At 41.9% G+C, this 10,837-nt stretch overlaps 1 pseudogene; it reads left to right on the top strand.

Annotated features, from left to right (window-relative positions):
• The first annotated feature begins 5,689 nt into the window (after positions 1–5,689).
• Positions 5,690–6,444, top strand: LOC120243897 (annotated as a pseudogene).
• Positions 6,445–10,837: the final 4,393 nt, after the last annotated feature.

Genomic DNA, 10,837 nt, shown 5'->3' with positions numbered 1-10,837 from the left:
CCTATAATCCTGCAGTAATACAAAGCAGCAGTCCTGGCCAGATAGGGAAGAAACAGGAAACTTTCATCTCAGTATAGATGTCCTTGAAGTCCATCCATAACTTGCATGTGTTTTGAAGAATTAACTTTCCGGGGCACCTGGGTGACTCAGTCGGTTAAGTGTCCAACTTTTGATCTCGGCTCAGTTCATGATCTCATGGTTCATGAGATCAAACCCTGCATGGGGCTCTGTGCCGACAGCACGGAGCCTGCTTGGGGTTCTCTCTTTCCCTCCCTCTCTGCCCCTCCCTTGTTCATGCTCTCTCTCTCTCTCAAAATAAATTTTTTTAAAAACTTTAAAAAAAGAATTAAACTAAACATTAAAAAAAATTTAAGGGGGCACCTGGGTGGCTCAGTCGGTTAAGTGTCTGACTTCAGCCCAGGTCATGATCTCACAGTGTGTGGGTTCGAACCCCGCGTTGCGCTCTGTGCTGACTGCCAGCTCAGAGCCTGGAGCCTATTTCGGATTCTGTATCTCCCTCTGTCTCTGACCCTCCCCTGCTCACACTGCCTCTCTCTCTCTCTCAGAAATAAATAAAACATTTTAAAAAATTTAAGTCTATTAAAAAGAAAAAGAATTAAATTACTAAAATTATCTCTTACAGAGCACCTGGCTGGCTTAGTCGGTAGAGTTTTCACTCTTGGTCTTGGGGTTGTGAGTTCAAGCCCTGTGTTGAGTATAGAGATTACCTTTTAAAAAATAAAATATTTAAATAATAATAATAATAATAATAAAATAAAATGATCTCTTCCATTAAGGGTCATTTTTATCTACTTGAGATTAACAGACGGTGGTGGAAAATTTTGCAAATAGAAGCAGCTGGTGAGTGATCCTCCAAATCAAGCTTGAAATGATACATTCCTCTCGTTTTTCAAGAGAACTTAGCAGATCACTAAAAATTGATGGTGATTATGTATTTTTTTGTTTTATTTATTTTTGAGACAGACAAAGACAGAGCATGAGTAGGGGAGTGGCAAAAGGAGAGGGGGAGACACAGAATCTGAAACAGGCTCCAGGCTCTGAGCTAGCTGTCAGCACAGAACCCGATGCGGGGCTCAAACCCATGAGCCGTGATATCATGACCTGAGCCGAAGGCAGATGCTTAACCGACTGAGCGATCCAGGCGCTCCGGTGATTATGTGTTAAGGTTGAGAGAAATAATGTCTAATAAGAATCCTTCCAAATGCTGTTCTCCTGTTTGGTGAACAATGGCTTCTTGGCTTGTTGAAGGCAGCTTGATGCAGGAAAAATGAGCTTTGATATCTCCCAGGCCTCTCTCTGTGGGATGATGGCCAGAATGCTGCACATCAGTGTCCTCATTTCTAAAACAGGAGGGAAGGGAAAATAAGGCTAACTCTTATGGTTGCCCACAAAAATCAAATAAGCTCAGTGCAAAAACAACTGGCCCTTTCACTGGGCATATGAAAGACACATGCTACAAATGTTCGGTGCCCTCTCTCCTCGCCCTGCCCCATCCTATTGCTGTATATTTTGTTTTACGACTGTAGCCACTGTTTGCAGATCTAGTTCCTATACACCACTCTTAGGACTAAGATATTGATTTAAAAAAAAAAAAAAAAACATATTCCTTGTTCTCTTGCACCTGGCTGACCTGTGAACTGCTCTGTTTCTTATGTTCTTGCCCTTCTGCCTCAATGCTCCAGACACGTCTTCAGCTCTGCTTCAGCTCCCATGGTGACTGTGTGTGTCTGTTTACTAATGCTACTTTTTAATCTTATAATAATTGCCATTAAGCTGAAGTCATTTCTCTGTCCCAGGGAATAAATGACATGTGGGAATATTTCTAAGCAACGAATTGTTCCGTACTTAGACATTTTCTATATCCCAATCCTTGATCAACTCATCTTCCTTCTTAAAACATCAATGTGTTCAAGCTAGAAGGACCCAAGCCAGAAGTTGGGGAACCCTAGGTCATCCTCCCAGAGAGGCCGTCATCCAGTTATTGGCAGATCCGAGATGGAAACCCAGGCCTCCTGCCTCACCCTGTCATTATAGAGCAGATAAACTGGGTAGATTTTATAAATCAAGGAACTGTGTTCATCTCTATATCATAAGTAAAGCAATCTAAAATATGGGGAAATGCCATAGTGAAGGCTTTTATGGGTGAAAGCCCTTCAAGACTTCCGGAGAAAAGAAACCATATTAATCCAAAGTTGTAGCACCAGTCTTTATTATTAGTACTATTATTCAAACATTTGGATTGTTTTAGTTAATTTTATTTTTAAAAATTTTTTTAAAAATTTTTTTAAAATTTTTTTTAATTTTTTAAATTTATTTCTGAAAGAGAGAGAGGGTCAGGGAGAGAGGGAGACACAGAATCCGAAGCAGGCTCCAGGCTCTGAGCTAGCTGTCAGCACAGAGGCCGACGCAGGGCTTGAACCCATGAACTGTGAGATCATGACCTGAGCCGAAGTCGGACACTTAACCGACTGAGCCACCCAGGTGCCCCTGTTTTAGTTAATTTTAATATTATACTCTGGTAGATTAAAGATGGCCACAGACATTTTGCTACCCCTCCCCTAGAGTGTGGGCTGACCTCAGGAACCTGCGTGACCTATAAAATACAGTGGAAGTGAGGTCGTGAGGCTTCTGAAGCTAAGCATAAGAAGTCAGGGAGTTTCCACCTGGATCTCTTGGAATGCTCTCTCTGAACACCACTAGATGTCATGTAAGAAGTCCAAATAAACAACTTAACAACAACAACACAATTACCCAATTTAAAAATGGGCAAAGGACTTGAATAAACTTTTCTCCAAATAAAACATACAAATGTCCAGTAAACATCAAAAGATGCTCAGTATCACTAGCCATTAGGAAAATACATATCAAAACCACAATAAGATACCACTTCACACCCATTAGGATGATTATTAATTTTAAAAAACAGAAAATAAAGTATGTTGGTGAAGATGTGTAGAAATTGGAACGCTCATGCATTGCTGATAGGAGTGTAAAACTGATGCAGCTGCTATGGAAAACAGTTTGGCAGCTCCCAAAAGGCAACATAAAGAAATGGGGTATCTGGGTGGCTCAGTTGGTTAAGCGTCCAACTCTTGATTTCAGCCCAGATCATGATCTCATGGCTGGTGAGATCAAGCCGCATGTGGGGTTCTGTGCTGACAGCAAGGAGCCTGCTTAGGATTCTCTCTCCCTGTCTCTCCCTGGCTCGTGTGTGCAGGCACTCACACTCTCCCTCTCAACTAAAAATTAAAAAAAAAAAAAAAAAAAAAGAATGACTATATGATCCAGTACTTCTACTCCTATGTATATACCCAAAGGAATTGAAAGCAGGGACTTGAAGCGATATTTGTCTACCCGTGCTCACAGCAGCATTATTCACAATAGCCAAAAGATGGAAACAACCCAAGTGCCCATCAGCAATGAACAAAATGTGGTGCGTATGCAATGGAATATTATTCAGCCTTAAAGAAGAATGAGATTCTGACACATGTAAAAGCATACATGAACCTTGAAGACAGTATGCTAAATGAACTAAGCCAGACATAAAAATATGATGAATCTAGAATAGGCAAAGTCATAGAGGCAGAAAGTAGGTTAGAGTTACCATGGGCTGGGAAGGAGAAGAAATGGGAAGTTATCGCTTAATGGGTACAGAGTTTCTACTTGGGGCAATGAAAAAATTTTGGAAGTAGACGGATGATTTACTACATTGTGAATTGAATTCATGCTACTGAACTGAAACTTTAAAATGATTAAAGTGGTAAATGTTATGTGATGTATATATTACCACAATAAAAAATCTAAGAAAAAATTGGCAAGCTAAACCATATATTAAAAAAGAAGGGAAGGAGAAAGAGTAGAAGTAAGGGGGAGAGAAAGAGAAGAAAAAGAAGGTCATCCTAGTCCTCAGACCTTGGGACCATCATTGGAGAGGCCCCAGACCCAGATGATCCTGACCTTCCAGCCAGCCTGCAGGAACCAAACGTGTGACTGAAGCCATCTTGAGCCTTCCAGAGCAACCTAACTGCCAGCTGATCATCTCTGAGTGATCTCAAGTAGTGTCACCTGGAACTGAGAAATTAGTCATCTGAGTCCTGCTCCTCAAAAGTAGAGACATGTTTTAGGCTGCCAGGTTTCAGATTAATCTGTCACGTGGCAATAGATAACCAGAACATAATCTCTCTACTGTCTGTAAGTGGGTTGACCTGATAGGTCCTCAGTTGGACCTAGGAGAGTGGTATCAGTAAAAATACCACTCAGTCAAGTCTTAGGAGGTTTGGACAAGTATTTGAATGGTGGTGCAGGACAGGTCCCCCTCCCCTAGGGCGGAGGCAACAACAATCTGCCTTAAACATTATATCCTAGGTTGCTGGTAAACATCCTTCTCTGACAAAGGCCAATTCGGTCATAAATGAAAAAATTTACAGACTGCATTTTGTTTTCATTCAAAATGAAGTTACTTTTATTAAGTCCCACAGGAGGAGTATATTGTCATAAAAGGTAAGATTATTCCCTTTGCTAAAATGACAATGAGGAAAGTGATACTGTTTTTCCACACAACAAAATTACTATTTCATAATATTTCAAAATCGTGAAAGCTGCTTTCAGTCTTTTGTCCTAAAATTGGAAGGTTAGTAAGCACCACTTGCCTATGAACCAAGGGCTGCTCCCCAGTGGCCCAGTGGAGAAGGGTGTCTGTGAGGCAAACATGAATAGTACTGCTCATATGCGATAAACAGTATGTTGTAACAGGAATCAGGAGACCTGAGTTCTTTGTTCGCTTCTACCCACTGTGTAGCATGGGCAGGACACATGGCCCCTCTGGAAGTCAATTTCCTTATCAACAAAAAGGGAATATTTTGATTGCATACTGGAATTAGCAGCCTAAGATATAGTACTTAAAAATATTGATGCCCAGATGAGAAAGAATGAAATCTGGCCATGTGTAGCAACATGGATGGAACTTGAGGGTGTTAAGCTGAGCGAAATAAGTCAGGCAGAGAAGGACAGATACCATATGTTTGCACGTATAGGAGGATTAGGAGGAACTTAATGGAGGACCGTGGGGGAGAAGAAGGGGGAAAATAGTGGGAGAAAGGGAGGGAGGCAAACCATGAGAGACTCTTGAATGCCGAGAACAAATTTGAGGGGGGGGGGGGGGGGGGGGGGGGGGGGCGATGGGCATGGAGGAGGGCACTTGTGGGGATGAGCACTGGGTGTTATATGGAAACCAACTTGACGATAAACTATTTAAAAAATTAAATTAAATTTACATATATATATATATATTGATGCCCAGGCTACACCCCAGGCCAATTACATCGAAATCTTTGTAGCTAGAATTCAGCCCTCAGGATCTTTTTTAAACTTGCAATACCTTCCAATATGAAGTCAAGGTCGAAAATCACTGAAATGGAGGAATGAGGCATAGAAGAAATGTTTAAAATTTCCATCCAGCTATAAAAGTTGTATAACCTAGCTATTTTATCAGCACACTGGAAGAAGGAAGTCTCTTTTTCTTTTCTTTTCTTTTTTAATGTTTTATTTTTTAAGTGATCTCTACACCCAGTGTGGGACTCAAACTCACAACCCCAAGATCAAGAGTCGCACGCTCCTCTGACTGAACCAGCCAGGCACCTGGCAGTCTTCGTTTCATGCCTAGGCAACCATGGCTCTTGGTCCCATGAAGCATTCGTAGTGTGTAGCAGCTGCAAAGCATTGGATTATGGATAAATTGGATTCTGTGTTTGCTCCTCGCCCATCTGCCAGTCCTTACAAGCTGAGAGAATGTCTCCCTCTCATCATTTTCCTAAGGAACAGATTTAAGTATGCCCTAACAAAAGATGAAATCAAGAAGATGTGCATGCAGCAGTTCATCAAGATGGATGGCAAGGTCCAAACTGATATAACCTACCCTACTGGTTTATAGAGGTCGTCAGCACTGACAAAACTGTCGAGAATTTCAGTCTAATCTTTGATACCAAGGGTGGCCATGTACATGTTGTGTAAAGTGAGAAAGATCTTTGTGGGAACCAAAGGAATCCCTCAACTGGTGACCCATGATTCTCACCCCATCCACTACCTTGATTCCCTCATCAAGGTGAACAACACCATTCAGAATGATGTGGACACCAGCAAGATTACCAATTTCATCAAGTTTGACACTGGTGACTTGTGTATGGTGACTGGAGGTGCTAACCTGTGAAGAACTGGTGTGATCGCTGATAGAGACACTCTGCTTCTTTTGATGTGGTTCATGTGAAAGATGCCAGTGGCAATAGCTTTGCCACCCAGCTCCCCAACACTTGTGTCATTGGCAAAGGCAACAAGACATGGATTTCTCTTTCCCAAGAAAAAGCTCTCCACCTCACCACTGCTGACGAGAGAGATGAGAGACTGGTGGCCAAACACAGCAGTGGGTGAAATGATTTCTAGGTGACATGAATGGAATCGTCTTGGTGTATCATGAGAGATAATACAGCATAAATAAATATTGTATAACATGACACCCAAAAATGTTATCATTCCACTAACAAATATTTACCACATGCTATGTTCCAGGCATTCTGCTTGACATACAGATACCAAGAGAAGTTCAGCATTCTAGGTAATGGGGGGGGGGGGGAGAAGTGCGTATGGGTATGGGGGAGTTCTAAAAGAAATACAGATTGTATTAAGTGTCAATTCAAGTGAAGAAATGGGAGTGATCAGTTCTCCTTAGAGGAGGGAAAAGAGATTCAAAGAGAAAATACCTTGAATCAAGTCTTAAAGAATGATTTGGCACTTAACAAAGGTAAAGTTCAGGTAGTGGAGGGTAAAGGAAGGACATCTTCAGTTGTCCATCTGTTTTTGGTTAATTCTGAGACACCAGTGAATCTAAAAGGGCTTGACTTATGAAGAAAAGAATGGCTCAAAGGCAGTCTGATAATACAACTAATACAGCTACCATTTTTGAAGTGCTACCATGCGCCAGCATGGGCTAAGTACACAATATTCCTGAGCTCAGTGACTTCTGATCACACAAGCAAGCTGCCTGGAAATACTTAAGAACCATAATGTGGTAGACCGTTTGGATTTGTTCTGTATGGTCCTGGTTAGAACTAGGATCAATGGGTGAAAGCCTTTGATTTGAGATTTCAACTCAACCAAGGGAATAGCTACCAAAAAGCTTATGTTAAAATGGGCAGGATGACCTCTGGGCAAAGTAAGATTTCTGCTTTTTTTCTTAAGTTTATTTATCTATTTTGTGAAAGAGAGAGAGAATGTGTGTGAGTGGAGGAGGAGCAGGGAGAGAGAGAATCCCAAGCAGGCTCCAGGCTCCATGCTCAGTGCCCAGCCTCACGTGGGGCTCAATCCCTTGACTGTGAGATTAACTGAGCCAAAAATCTATTCACCTCTTTCATCACCCCAATAGTAATAGGATTACCTGTTGTTATTCTAATCATCATATTCCCAAGCATTCTATGTCCCTCACCTAGCAGACTAGTCAATAACCACCTGATCTCATTATAACAATGACTAGTTCAACTAACAAAACAAATACTAGCCATTCACAATCACAAAGGACAAACCTGAGCCCTAATACTAATATCCCTAGTCCTATTCATCGGCTCAACAAACCTACTAGGCCTACCGCCACACTCATTCACACCACCCACACGGCTATCTGAGATCTAGATCTCAGATCTGATCTAGATCTGAGAATGGCCATTCCCCTGTGAGCAGGGACTGTAGTTAGCGGATTCCAATACAAGAACATCCTTAGCCCACTTCCTACCCCAGGGAACCCCTCTTCCTTTAATACCTATACTTGCAATTATTGAGACTATCAGCCTCTTTATCCAACTAATACCCCTAGCCATGTGACTCACAGCTAATATTACTGCTGGGCACCTACTAATCCACTTAATTGGAGGGGTCATTCTAGCTCTAATAAGCATCAGCACCACTATTGCCCTCATTACTTTCATCATCCTCATCTTACTAACAATCTTGAATTTGCTGTAGCCCTAATTCAAGCCTACATCTTCACCCTGTTAGTAAGTCTACATCTACACGACAACACCTAATGCCCCACCAAACCTACTCATATCACATAGTTAACCCAAGCCCATGACCACCCAGAGGAGCCCTCTCAGCCTTTCCAATGACTTCCGGATTGGCAATGTGATTCCACTTCAATGCAACATCACTATTAACTCTAGAATTAACAACCAATCTACTAACCACGTATCAATGATGATGAAATATCATCTGCCATTGGTGCCCCAAGTTTTCTGCTTTTTAAGTTCAATACTTTCCTTTGTAATAGACAGTTTTTACCCTAAGAGACTTAGAGACTAAGAGCAAGGAGCAGGAGCGCCTGGGTAGTTCAGTCAGTCAAGCATCCAACTCTTGATTTTGGCTCAGGTCCTGATCTCACGGTTTGTGAGATCTAGCCCTGTGACCAACTCTGCACTGGCAGTGTGGAACCTGCTTGGGATTCTCTCTCTCCCTCTCTCTGCCCTTCACCCATGTGCATGCACTCTCACTCACTCTCTCTAAAAATAAACATTAAAAGAGAGAGAGAGAGAGAGCAAGGAGCAAAGGCAGAATTTAAAGAATTCTGATTCTTTAAGTTTGTTTTTCCTCACACCCACAGATACACCTCTATTTCTTAGAAGAGCAGCAAGCAAAAAAGATGGCAGGAAGAGAGAAGCTCTTGACTCACAGGTAAAATGCAAGCTTGAGCAGCTGTGTGCATTGAGTCCAATTGGGATATGCACAAGTAAGTACAGTGTTCCCCACAAAACTCTGGAAGTGGGATTCAAAGCTTCTGCGGTGGAGTATGGTTAACTCAAGGCTTATAGTCCCCTCTTATGGTGTAGAGCTAGACTCATGGCCAGGCTGCTAGTTCCAGCTGGCAGTCCCTTGGTGGTGGGGTTCTTGTCCCTTGCCATCCATCTATGGGGTCTACCTGCCCATTTGCCTTTTATTCTGAGCCCCTTGCTTTGACAGATGGTTTTACCTTCAAATTACAAATAATTTTCTCTCTGGGCACTAGTTCAGTCCCTAACTTATGTTTGACATTTTAAGCAATAGCCTGCCGTTCATCATCTTAGGCAATTTACAGATTTAAATATACGCTGCATGTGTGTGTGTGTGTGTGTGTGTGTGTGTGTGTGTGTGTGTGTAAATACATACGTGTTCTAATACAAATAACTTCCTGCTTCATTATTTCTACCTGCAGTATCCTGAACCACAAGAGAGGAAAGAGGAAGCCTCAGTCAGCTAACTGTTCCCCACACTCCTATCACCGTTACACCATACTTGAAGGGCTCTATAACCCTACAATTTGTGGAAATGTTGAAGAAGGGCTTTCGAGTGCCAGTTAGGTAGTTGAATTAGACCACCTGGAATTGTTATCCCAAATCTAAAAATACGTGACTCTCTGATAATCAACTTGAGTTGAACTCAGCCTTGAATTGGGATAATTTCCCATATCTGTATGTCAATCACAAATTATAAATCATCATGGTTTGCTTACAGTCACCGGGAGCAAACGGAAGGATCAGAACACAAACGAAGTCGCCTATTGACTGTGTAAAGCCAAGATTACAAAAGTGAATAAGACATGATTCTATACTCAGAAAGTTCATAGTCTAGTAGGGGAAACTGAGCCACTCTAGATTATATCAGAACAATGTGACAAAGTGATTTTAAAAAGATGTGTACAAGGGAACACATGGGACCACAGAGGAGGGGCACCCAGCCTGCCTGGATAGGATGTAGAATTTGGAAATCATTGGGAGGCAGTGATGACTCAAATAGATCTTAAAATAAACATAAGACTTATACTGGCATTAAGGGGAGATACCAGCATTCTGGTATAGTGCTATGTATGGAGGAAGAAATTCTACTTCAGGACAGAGATATCAGGCTGGCATGGGTGAGAGATGGGGCTACAGAAGTCATCAGGGGTCAGATCACAAAAGGCTTAAATGACTCATTAGGGCATCAGGGCTTTACTTTGTTGAGAAGAAGGAGTCATTTTTTGGTCTTAACCAAAATGACATGGTCAGACGTGCCTGTAAGATAAATCTGTCACAGCCTTGTAGAAAACTGATTTGGGGAGACAAGACAGGAGGCGGAGAGTAGTTAGGAAACTGTTGTAGTAACTCAAAGAGGAGATGATAAGTACTTGAACCTGGGTGTTAGCAGTTAGGGGAAGAAATCAAGTTTAGCAATATTACATGGTGAAACTGGGGGCCTCACCAGATGACTGGGCATGGGGGTATCAAATGGGGTGGATTAGGGACAACTCACAGGTATGTACCTTTGAATATCACTTTCCCAGTGAGGCCTTTCCTGGCCACCCTATTAAAACTATATTATCCTTACCAGCATTCTCTACCCCCCCTTCTCTGCTACATCTTTCTCTATATCTCTCACACCATATTATATAATTCCATTACCATCTATCTCCCCCTACTAGAATATATGAGGTTCTTTGGGGCAGAGATTTCTCTCATCTGTTTACTGCTGGTACACAAATACCTTCAGTGGTCACTGGAACCTACCATGTGCTCAAATAGTATCTGCTGAATGAATGAATGAATGAGTGAACTCATGCATGATGGCAGCACTGAGGAACTGAGAAAAGGGATGTAGGAAAAGGAACAGATCTAGAAAAAAGATGTTGAGTTCCATCTGGAAAATTCTGGACCACTCAAGGGAAGCTTCTGTAGGAAAAATAAATGCACAGTCTCAGCATGTTAGATCTCTTCCTAAGGGCTGGGATCTGCAAACCCTATTCAAGCTCTTAACAGTTACTTTC

The sequence above is a fragment of the Hyaena hyaena genome, unplaced genomic scaffold (assembly GCF_003009895.1).
Source record: "Hyaena hyaena isolate Hyena2069 unplaced genomic scaffold, ASM300989v1 scaffold_359, whole genome shotgun sequence".
NCBI classification, from domain to species: Eukaryota; Metazoa; Chordata; class Mammalia; order Carnivora; family Hyaenidae; genus Hyaena; species Hyaena hyaena.
This window is presented reverse-complemented; position numbering and strand designations above follow the sequence as displayed.